At 36.6% G+C, this 11,284-nt stretch overlaps 1 pseudogene; it reads right to left on the bottom strand.

Moving 5' to 3' along the window:
- Window positions 1-3,435: 3,435 nt before the first annotated feature.
- The window catches only part of LOC122293684, an 87,241-nt pseudogene continuing 79,392 nt past the window's right edge, over window positions 3,436-11,284 (bottom strand).

The following is an 11,284-nucleotide window of genomic DNA, read 5'->3' as shown; positions in this document are numbered from 1 at the left end:
CTCAAAGCCTAAGGGACTAGCAGTTTTCACGCCAACTCTGTTTAAAGGTTGATCATTCAACCCCCAAAGTTTTGGGTAACTGTTTCTAGCCCTTTATTTAGGAAAACTTACACAATTTTTTTCGTTTTCTTTTCTTTTCGTTTTCTTTTCTTTTTCGTTTTCTTCTCTTTTTTTTTTTTTTTTTTTTTTTTTATATATATATATATATAAGGCTCGGTAGTCCTGCAGTTTACTTCTCCTGTTTTAAATCAATAAACATTAATGAGGAACACTACAAGTGTAAGCATGTGCAAAATGTTCTTTCAAAACTTGCCCTTCATTCTATATAAATTATATTAATTCTCATTTTTGTAAATATCGCATCCCAGTGTTTCAAGTCATTCCTCAACAAAATATGATGCATCATAAGTCATGTTCTATGCTTAAGGTTGAAAATAAATCTTCATAAAATAATTCCGCTCAACTACTCTACCAAGATACTCAAATTTCACAAAAATGCCAGAAGTGTGTGTTAATCATTTTTGTTTCAATGTCCCTCACAATTTTTTTTTTTTTTTTTTTTTTTTATGTATATTATCAGGTACTACTAAATTTTCAACAGAAAACCCTCCCCCCAACTAAATGTGACATTGTCCTCAATGTTCAGCAATGAATATTCGATGATGTATGTTATACAGACATGAATTTGAGCAAGATAAACACTGTAGAACATATATTGAGACGAAATGATTAAACAGAGAGGAAACAAATTCACCTGAGATATTCAAGCGTACACAAGGAGTAGATTTCTGTCAAAGTTAAAAATACAAAAAGCAAAAGAAAGAAAAACAAAACAAACAATGCAAAAACAAGTAAGCAAGTAAAAGAATTTTTTTTTTTTTTTTTTTTTTTTTTTACATAAACTTGAGGTTTTTAGCCTCAAGTTTGAGACGCTCATGCTCTTCATACAGCATCAGGTCATCCTTAGCCATGGGAGCTGGCAAGCGGAATGAAGAATCTAAAAGAGACTTCAAATGTCTATTCTTCTGCCGTTCGATTCCTTCCCTTATGTGAGCCTCTTGAGAAATTCGTTGAAGTACAACGATTTGTTCTTTCAGCCTTTCAACCTCATTGTTTTTGGCTTGTACCCTTTGGGAAAAAGCCACAATGGAGGATGAGTAGCGAGTCCCAAGACTCACCAGGTCGTAGATAGCATCTGAATCCGACCTATTAGCCATACTATTGTTTTCTAGTTGCAGCACGGCACTTATGGTGGCTGCAGAAAGAACAGGCTGTTGGGATGCAGAAGGTCTCATGGATTGATCTAGGGGAATGCTTGAGGAATGAGCCATTTGCTAGAAGAATAGAAAGCTTAAAAATGAGAAAGTTGGAAGAATGCAGATGAGTTTATGGAGATGAGAATGAAAACTTGATGCGGATTTGATGAAGTTCAGGACTGATTTTATAGAGGTAGTACAATGAACCAGACGAGCTATCATCCACGTCAGAAAGCAATGTGATTTCGGTGAAATGACAACTCGGAGCCTCAAATCCCGTTTTTCAACAACATCAGGTGATTTCAAATCTCCAGACACTCTTGTCAGATCACGGACGGATCCAACTATTCTTTTAACTTTCAAATCTCCAGCCACTTGTCAGATCACGGACGGATTATTATTCTTTTCAACTATCTACAGTCACACTTGTCGGATCACGGACGGATCCAACTATTATTATTATTTTTTTTTTATTTTTTTATTTTTATTTTTTATTTTTTTATTAAACTATCTACAGTGTCTACTAACGCACCGTTTTATTCATTCCACACCCCCCAACTAGTGAGAGACATAGTTCTCAATGAATCGAACGAAGTGCACAGAACTAAGCAAGCAAAACAAACATTCAACATGAAATATAAAATCAAAGCAAAAGAACAAATAAAAACAAAGCAAGTAAAGAAAACTGTAAAGAAGGAAAAGGAAATCAAGATACTTCCCTGGGGTCTTGCACAAGCAAGATCTCTTCATGTGGATCAAAGACCTTCAGAAATGACTTTAGACGTTGTCCGTTGACAGTGAAGCTATTACCATTCTTCGGATTGACAATGTCTACCGCGCCATGAGGATGAACGGTCTTTACAATGTACGGCCCACTCCATCGGGATTTCAACTTTCCAGGAAAAATATGCAAGCGAGAGTTGTAAAGAAGAACTTCCTGGCCAAGTGTGAAATGCTTTGGATGAATTTTCTGATCATGCAGAATTTTCATGCGCTCCTTTGCCATTTGCGCGTTGTCATAAGCATTCCGACGAGCTTCATCCAATTCATTGATCTGTAATTTTCTCAGCCCTGAAGCTTTATCAAGTGACATGTTAACATGCTTTATGGCCCAAAGAGCTCGATGCTGAATATCAACAGGTAAATGACAAGCTTTACCATAAACTAATCGATAGGGAGACATCCCTAGATTTGTTTTAAAGGCTGTCCTATAAGCCCACAAAGCATCAAGAAGCTTAATCGACCAATCTTTCCTACTAGGATTTACTGTTTTCTCCAGAATGATTTTTATTTCTCTGTTTGCCAATTCAGCTTGCCCATTAGTTTGTGGGTGATAAGGGGTAGAAACTTTGTGTGTGATACCATATTTCTTCACAAGTGTAGAAAATGGTTTATTGCAAAAATGAGAACCCCCGTCACTAACGATAACCTTGGGCATGCCAAATCGAGCAAACAAAGATTGTAAAAAATTTAGTACAACATGATGGTCATTGGTTTTGCAAGCGATGGCCTCAACCCACTTTGAAACATAATCCACAGCCAACAAAATATATGTGTTTCCAAAGGAAACCGGAAAAGGTCCCATGAAGTCTATTCCCCAACAATCAAAGATTTCTAAAGTAAGAATGGGGGAAAGGGGCATCATGTTTCTTTTGCTAATGGCTCCCAATTTTTGACAAGACTCACATGCTTTACAAAAATTGTAAGCATCCTTAAACATGGAAGGCCAATAAAAACCGCTTTGCAAAATTTTTGCCACTGTTTTATTTGCTGAAAAATGACCACCACATGCACCCGTATGACAAAATCTCAAGACTGAAGAAAACTCATCATTAGGAATGCATCTCCGAATCAATTGATCCGAACAATACTTGAAAAGATAAGGGTCATCAAAGTAGAAATGTTTTACCTCAGATAGAAACCTACGCTTATCTTGGTTTGACCATTCAGAAGGCATTTGCTCAGTAACTAGATAATTGACTATATCAGCATACCAGGGAGCTCCATCAACCACAAACAGCTGCTCATCCGGGAAACTATCATCAAGAGGAAGGTTGACATTTGAAGAAGGAGATGATGACAATCTAGAGAGGTGGTAAGCTACCACATTTTCAACTCCTTTTTTATCCTTTATGTTGATGTTGAACTCTTGAAGTAATAGAATCCATCGAATTAAGCGTGGTTTTGCATCTTTCTTGGCCAACAAATACTTAAGAGCAGAGTGGTCAGTGAAAATAGTAACAGGAGAACCAAGAATATAAGCCCGGAATTTATCAAGTGCAAAAACAACTGCAAGCAATTCTTTTTCAGTAGTGGTATAATTTTTCTGGGCATCATTCAAAGTTCTACTGGCATAATAAATCACAAATGGTCTGTTATCCACTCGCTGCCCCAAAATAGCTCCTAAGGCATAGTCACTAGCATCTGTCATAATCTCAAAGGGAAGGTCCCAATGCGGAGGTTGCACAATAGGAGCAGTGGTAAGCGACTTTTTCAAGGTATCAAAAGCTTTTTGGCACTCATCACTCCAAACAAATTCAATATCATTTTGTAAAAGAGTGCACAAAGGTTTTGCAATGGAACTAAACCCTTGAATAAACCACCTATAAAAGCCAGCATGACCAAGAAAAGAGCGAATATCCCTAACTGTCCTAGGGATAGGAAGTTTAGATATTAATTCAATCTTTGCCTTGTCGACCTTTATACCCTCAGAAGAAACAATATGCCCTAATACAATGCCCTGAGTAACCATAAATTGGCATTTCTCCCAATTAAGTAAAAGATTTTTTTCTTCACATCTCTGGAGAATACGTGCCAAATTATGCAAACAACTCTCAAAGGATTTTCCAAAAACAGAGAAATCATCCATGAATATTTCACAAATATCATCAATCATGTCAGAAAAAATACTCATCATGCATCTCTGAAAAGTAGCTGGAGCATTACACAAACCAAAAGGCATTCTAGTAAAAGCAAAAGTGCCAAAAGGACAGGTGAAAGTGGTTTTCTCCTGATCCTCAGGTGCTACAGCAATTTGATAATAACCAGAATAGCCATCCAATAAACAATAGTATGCATTACCAGCTACTCTTTCCAAAATTTGATCCAAGAATGGTAAAGGAAAATGATCCTTCCTACTGGCTGAATTAAGTTTTCTATAATCAATGCACATTCTCCAGCCAGTAACCATTCTAGTTGGAATCAACTCATTTTTTTCATTTTTTATGACAGTCAAACCAGATTTCTTTGGTACCACTTGAGTTGGACTTACCCACTTACTGTCTGAGATGGGATAAATGATTCCCACTGCGAGTAGCTTAAGCACTTCCTTTTTCACGACTTCCTTCATGGTAGGATTGAGCCTACGTTGAGCATCACGAACTGGTTTAGCATCGTCTTCAAGATGGATTCTGTGGGTACATACAGCGGCATCAATGCCTTTGATGTCGGCTATTGTCCAACCAATTGCGCCTCGATGCTTTCTTAATACTTCAATCAACTGGGTTTCATCCTTCTGATTTAGCTTTGAGGAAATCACCACCGGAAAAGTTCCTTCTTCAGGTCCAAGAAATGCATACTTTAAATCTTGAGGAAGTGGTTTCAGTTCCAACTGAGGAACTTCTTCCTCTGAAGATCTAAGTATGTCTGGTGGTGGTAAAGCTTCGAACTGGGGTTTCCATCTTGCTCCCGCAAATTGTACTTCAAGTGGTAAAGATGAATCTGTAAAACAATCAAAAAAATCATAGTCATCTTCATCAATATGATCAATTTTCTCATCAAGTAAAAATTCAGGTGTCTGAAAAATATAATCATCATCAGAAAAAGGAGAAGTTGAGCAAATAAAATCTGTCGGTGTCAAACTCTCCACAGCATCCAAATCACTTGTGTCATCCAAATGTGCTGGCATCTTGCAAGCGTTGAAAACGTTCAACTCAAGTGCCATGTTCCCAAAGGTAAGCTTCAAAACTCCACTTCTGCAATTGATCAAAGCATTTGATGTAGCTAGAAATGGTCTTCCTAGGATGACAGGAGCTTGGTAAATAGTGGAGACTGGTTGCTGCATGTCAAGAACCACAAAATCTACTGGGTAGTAGAATTTGTCCACCTGGACCAACACGTCTTCTACAATACCCCTCGGTACCTTAACTGATCTGTCGGCCAGCTGTAGCATGATGGAGCTCTTTTTCAGCTCACCCAATCCCAACTGCTCATATACTGAGAACGGTAGCAAGTTCACACTACTCCCCAAATCAAGTAAAGCTCTCCCAATTCGTGATTCACCAATCATAATGGAGATGTTGGGAGAGCCGGGATCTCCAAACTTCTGAGGAGTCTCGCTCAATATCAATGCACTAACTTGCTCCGTTAGGAAGGCTTTCTTCTTCACATTCAGCTTCCTCTTCACCGTGCACAAGTCCTTCAAAAATTTTGCATATGAAGGCACTTGTTGTATGGCATCCAAGAGTGGAATATTGATTTTCACTTGCTTGAAAATCTCTTGAATTTCCGTGTGATACTTATTCTTTTTGCCAGCTGCCAATCTCTGAGGATAGGGTACCACAGGTTGGTATCCCTTACTGGTTTCAACATCTGCATTCACAGGCTTCTTCTGTTCTGGTCTTGCCACCTCTGGTTCTTTTTCAGCTTCATCCGTCTCTACTGCATCTTTAGGTATAGGAGCAATTACCTCTGTGTCTATGGTCATCTTAGGTCGGGAAATTTCCTTCCCACTTCTCAAAGTAAGAACAGCTTTTGCTGTCTCAATAACGTCTCCTGAGACATTATGCACTTGATGTTGTTGTTGTCTGTATACTTGAGGATTAGGCTGAGGCTGTGCAGGAAATTTCCCTTTCTCTAGGGTGCTCAAGGTTGTGCTCATCTTATTAACAGTGCCACGCAACTCATTTATGGCCTGAGTATTTTGATTATTTGTGGTGGCCTGAATCTGCATGAATTGCTGAAGTGTATTGGCCATCTGTGCCATACTGTCATCTAGAGTCTTCTTTGCAGATGATGAAGGCTGAGGACCTTGTGCAGCTACTTGAGGCTGAAATCCAGGAGGAGCTACATAAGGATAGCTCTGAGGAGTTTGATATGGCGGATATTGTTGCTGAGGAGCACCTTGATTAAATGGCTGCTGCTGAGGTGGTGGGGACCGACCAGGCTGATCATTTCTCCATGAGAAATTTGGGTGATTTCTCCACCCTGGATTATATGTGTTGGAGAAAGGTTGATTCTGTGCTCGATTGACCCAGTTGGTTGATTGTATTGGCTCAGACCCACCTTCTTGAAATACTGGCATAATCGGGCAGTCTTGGGTCTTATGGTTTGAATCAGCACATATAGAACATGCCTCTGCTACTTTCGCAGCCTTTACCTTTTCCATCTCCATGACCTCCATTCTTCTAGTCAATGCAGATATTCGGGCTTGAACATCCGTGTCTCCTTTGAGCTCATATCTGCCCCCTCCAGAAATAGCCCTCAGTGGCTGTGCTGTTAATGGAACTCGATCAGTACGAGTGTTCCATTGTTGTGCGCTCTCAGCAAGGTAGTCGAAAAATGATAATGCTTCATCGGGTTCTTTGCTGAAGAACTCCCCATTGCACATTGTTTGAACAAATTGCTTGCATTCCGGAGTGAGGCCAGTGTAAAAGTAGCTCACCAGCCTCCAGGATTCAAAACCATGATGTGGACAAATGTTCACCAAATCCTTAAATTTCTCCCAACTGGCCTGAAATGTCTCATCAGGTCTTTGATTGAACTGGCTGATCTGCTCCTGCAAAAATTGAGTTCTCTGAAAAGGAAAAAATTTCTGTAAGAATTCACGTTGCATGTCAGACCAACTAGAAATGGAATTAGGTCTCAAAGAGTTAAACCATATCTTCGCTTTATCCTTTAAAGAAAAAGGAAATAAACGAAGTCTAATGAATTCATCAGTAACAGCCCTAGTGATAAAAGTAGCACAAGCCAGCTCAAAATCCGTCAAGTGCTGGTAAGGACTCTCAGAATCCATCCCGTGGAACTGAGGTATCACCGACATCATGCCATGCTTGATAGAGAAATTAGGTGCATTTTCAGGTAAAATTATGCATGAAGGTGTAGTGGTACGAGTGGGTTGCAGATAGTCCTTAAGCGTGCGTGGTGCAGGGGCAGCCATGTTTTCTGATTCAATTTCAATTTCGTCACCTGGCTCACTCAAAGAAAAGACAGACGAGCTATCGATCTCCAAGCTGTGTATACTACTCTCAACACTCGATGTGACTCTAAGCAACCTATTTGAAGTGTCTCTTACCCATGACATGAAACATCAATCTAATATGGTAGAGATGAGTGGTTGATGCAGATGAGATGAGTAACCAGAGATAATATGATAAAAAAAAAAAAAATAACAAGTTTAAATTTAAGTTAGACAACTTATTCCCCGGCAACGGCGCCAAAAACTTGACTCACTCAAAAATGAGTAGCACTAATGCTATCCCAAGTGCAAGAGGATGTCGTGTAATAATTAGGAATAAATTCCTAGATCGTCTCCTCAGGGAAAAGTTGCTTAAAATTAAACTTGTTGAAAAAATGTGAAAAACTTCACAAAGAGAAAATAATATGATGGTATATGCAATGGATGAAAAAAGGTACTAGTCATGGACTAGATTCATGTCTTTTGAATTTTTGTTTGTTGGATTGGAATGTAAAGAACTAATAAATTAAACTAAGAAACTAATAAAACTAAATTTAGCATTAAACTAAATTAGAAAATAATTGACAAAACTTAAAGAAGTAAGAAAAATAAATAACACGAAATAAGTAAACAGAAACTCAAAAGTATTCTATAAACTTTAAACTGAAGTTAAATGAAATAGGGAACGAAAAGTCTAAACGAAAACGTCCTTTCACGATTCAATTGAAATTTGAAATGAAAAGGAACAATTTCTTATGTATAAAAACTCTAGAACAATTCCTTTTATTGTATGAAACAAACTAGTAATGAAACAAACTAATAATGAAACAAATTAGAAATGAAACAAACTAGAAATGAAACAATTTAGAAATGAAACAAACTAGAAATGAAACAATTTAGAAATGAAACAAACTAAAAATGAAACAAACTAGTAACTTAATGGAAATTAAGGTATTACACTCAATGAAATACAATTCTAGAACAAATATTAATGCAGTAAAAAAAATATGCTAAAACAACAAAGCTTTGAAACTTAAAAGAGAAACAAAATTTCTTAAAACAAAAGGAGCTAATTCTTTTAAAGTAAATAGCAGAAAATTTGTGTGTTGACAAGTGTTTTTCTAAGATTGAGTTGTCCTCAATTGTACTCAATTGTACTCTAAAATTATTCTCTTAAAATTCGGTTGTGCACCTCCTTTTATAGCCAAAAATCTTGGCTACTTCATCATTCAATTGGTTTTGCATTCACACCCAACAACCAAGTCTTCAATCTTGCTTTCACACTCATTTTTGGCCACTTGCTTCCTCTTTCTTTTGCCGTGTCTTCCATTCCATTCCTCTTCAATTATTTTATTCAATTGGTTTAGTAATTCAAACCAAACAACAAAGTCCAACATGCCTAACTCTTTATTCAACTCTTGCCTAACTCTTGCCTAACTTTTTGTTCAATTTCTTCATTGCCGACTTCCTCATTTTATTTCTTCAATTTGTTATTCAATTTAAGCACATGTTCCTTCATTCACCTACTGCTTTGACCGGTCCAAATTCCCTCACAATTCAGCACATGTCTCCATTCCATCCATCAATATATATATGTTAAGTAGGCGCCAAACTCCCTTTGATTTCTTCATGGTTAGGCACGGCTTCTTCCTTTGATTTCTTCATGGTTAGGCACGGCTTCTTCCTTTGATTTCTTCATCCAGCAATATATATATATAAATAGCTGCCCCAAGTTGCAAATTCATTCCTCCAATCAATTTCAGCCGAAATTCATCACATGTTCTTCATTGATTTACACGGCTACTTCCTTTCAATTTGTCACATGTTTTCTTCTCTTTCTTCCTTCATTTCGATTTGTCTAATTCAATGGAAATGAAGCAGCCTTTTGTGACTTCTTTAATGTTTAATTTGGTGGAGAGTAGCAGCCTTCTTCTTCATATAATTTCGGTGGACACAAAAGCTTCTTGTTGGATTTGATTAAACTTGGTCTCTTGAAGCTCTAAGCCTATATTCATCACCATATATGCTTGGATCCATGATATCTTCATTAAATCACCTTTTTTTGTTGTAGAACAAAGGCCTGGAATAGGCATTGCATGAACAAATGGAAATGAAAAGTAGAGAATCAATAGGAGAGAAAGACATAACCAAACATGCAAGTAAACATTTATTTGAAGTATGTGAACTCATAACTCATGCACAAAGAGCAAAAATATGTGTCCAATGAACTTTGATCACGAAAATGAAGACATGTGAAGCTATTCCAATATCGACCTAGTTCAGTTTATTTTGTTTCTCAATTCTAGAGGAAAAGATCAGAATGCATAGTAATCAATAGTTGGTAGAATTCAAGCATAAATTCATGCTTTTAATCAATTAAAATCACAACTTTGATTTATTCATTTTAACCATTTTCACATTTAAAACCAATAATAATGTCATGATGAATTTAAAATACATTGGTTTTAAATAGTAAAAATGTGCAATATTCCAGCTCAATCACACCCCCCAACTAGCATTTTGCTAATCCTTGAGCAAAATAGTGAAAATTAATTGAGATGAATATTGCATAAAGCTCGAAATTCAAACAAAAACAATCAAACATAATTCTGAATTCTCACAAAATAATTGATTCGTGACTACTCAACACCATGAGTTGTATCCACAAGGAAAGTTTCAGTAATTGTTCACATAGAATTGGGGCAAATGTCTTAGAACTCAGATATGTGTGTGTGGCTAAACCTCTGTATGTTCCTCACTAATAAACATGATTTATCATAGGATTTTTCAACCTTAAGATTAATCATTATTGATTCTAACTACCTCAAAGCCTAAGGGACTAGCAGTTTTCACGCCAACTCTGTTTAAAGGTTGATCATTCAACCCCCAAAGTTTTGGGTAACTGTTTCTAGCCCTTTATTTAGGAAAACTTACACAATTTTTTTCGTTTTCTTTTCTTTTCGTTTTCTTTTCTTTTTCGTTTTCTTCTCTTTTTTTTTTTTTTTTTTTTTTTTTATATATATATATATATAAGGCTCGGTAGTCCTGCAGTTTACTTCTCCTGTTTTAAATCAATAAACATTAATGAGGAACACTACAAGTGTAAGCATGTGCAAAATGTTCTTTCAAAACTTGCCCTTCATTCTATATAAATTATATTAATTCTCATTTTTGTAAATATCGCATCCCAGTGTTTCAAGTCATTCCTCAACAAAATATGATGCATCATAAGTCATGTTCTATGCTTAAGGTTGAAAATAAATCTTCATAAAATAATTCCGCTCAACTACTCTACCAAGATACTCAAATTTCACAAAAATGCCAGAAGTGTGTGTTAATCATTTTTGTTTCAATGTCCCTCACAATTTTTTTTTTTTTTTTTTTTTTTATGTATATTATCAGGTACTACTAAATTTTCAACAGAAAACCCTCCCCCCAACTAAATGTGACATTGTCCTCAATGTTCAGCAATGAATATTCGATGATGTATGTTATACAGACATGAATTTGAGCAAGATAAACACTGTAGAACATATATTGAGACGAAATGATTAAACAGAGAGGAAACAAATTCACCTGAGATATTCAAGCGTACACAAGGAGTAGATTTCTGTCAAAGTTAAAAATACAAAAAGCAAAAGAAAGAAAAACAAAACAAACAATGCAAAAACAAGTAAGCAAGTAAAAGAATTTTTTTTTTTTTTTTTTTTTTTTTTTACATAAACTTGAGGTTTTTAGCCTCAAGTTTGAGACGCTCATGCTCTTCATACAGCATCAGGTCATCCTTAGCCATGGGAGCTGGCAAGCGGAATGAAGAATCTAAAAGAGACTTCAAATGTCTATTCTTCTGCCG

This window comes from Carya illinoinensis, chromosome 14 (assembly GCF_018687715.1).
Source record: "Carya illinoinensis cultivar Pawnee chromosome 14, C.illinoinensisPawnee_v1, whole genome shotgun sequence".
Classification (NCBI taxonomy): domain Eukaryota; kingdom Viridiplantae; phylum Streptophyta; class Magnoliopsida; order Fagales; family Juglandaceae; genus Carya; species Carya illinoinensis.
Note: the sequence above shows the minus strand (reverse complement) of the source record. Positions and strands in the feature narration are given on the sequence as shown.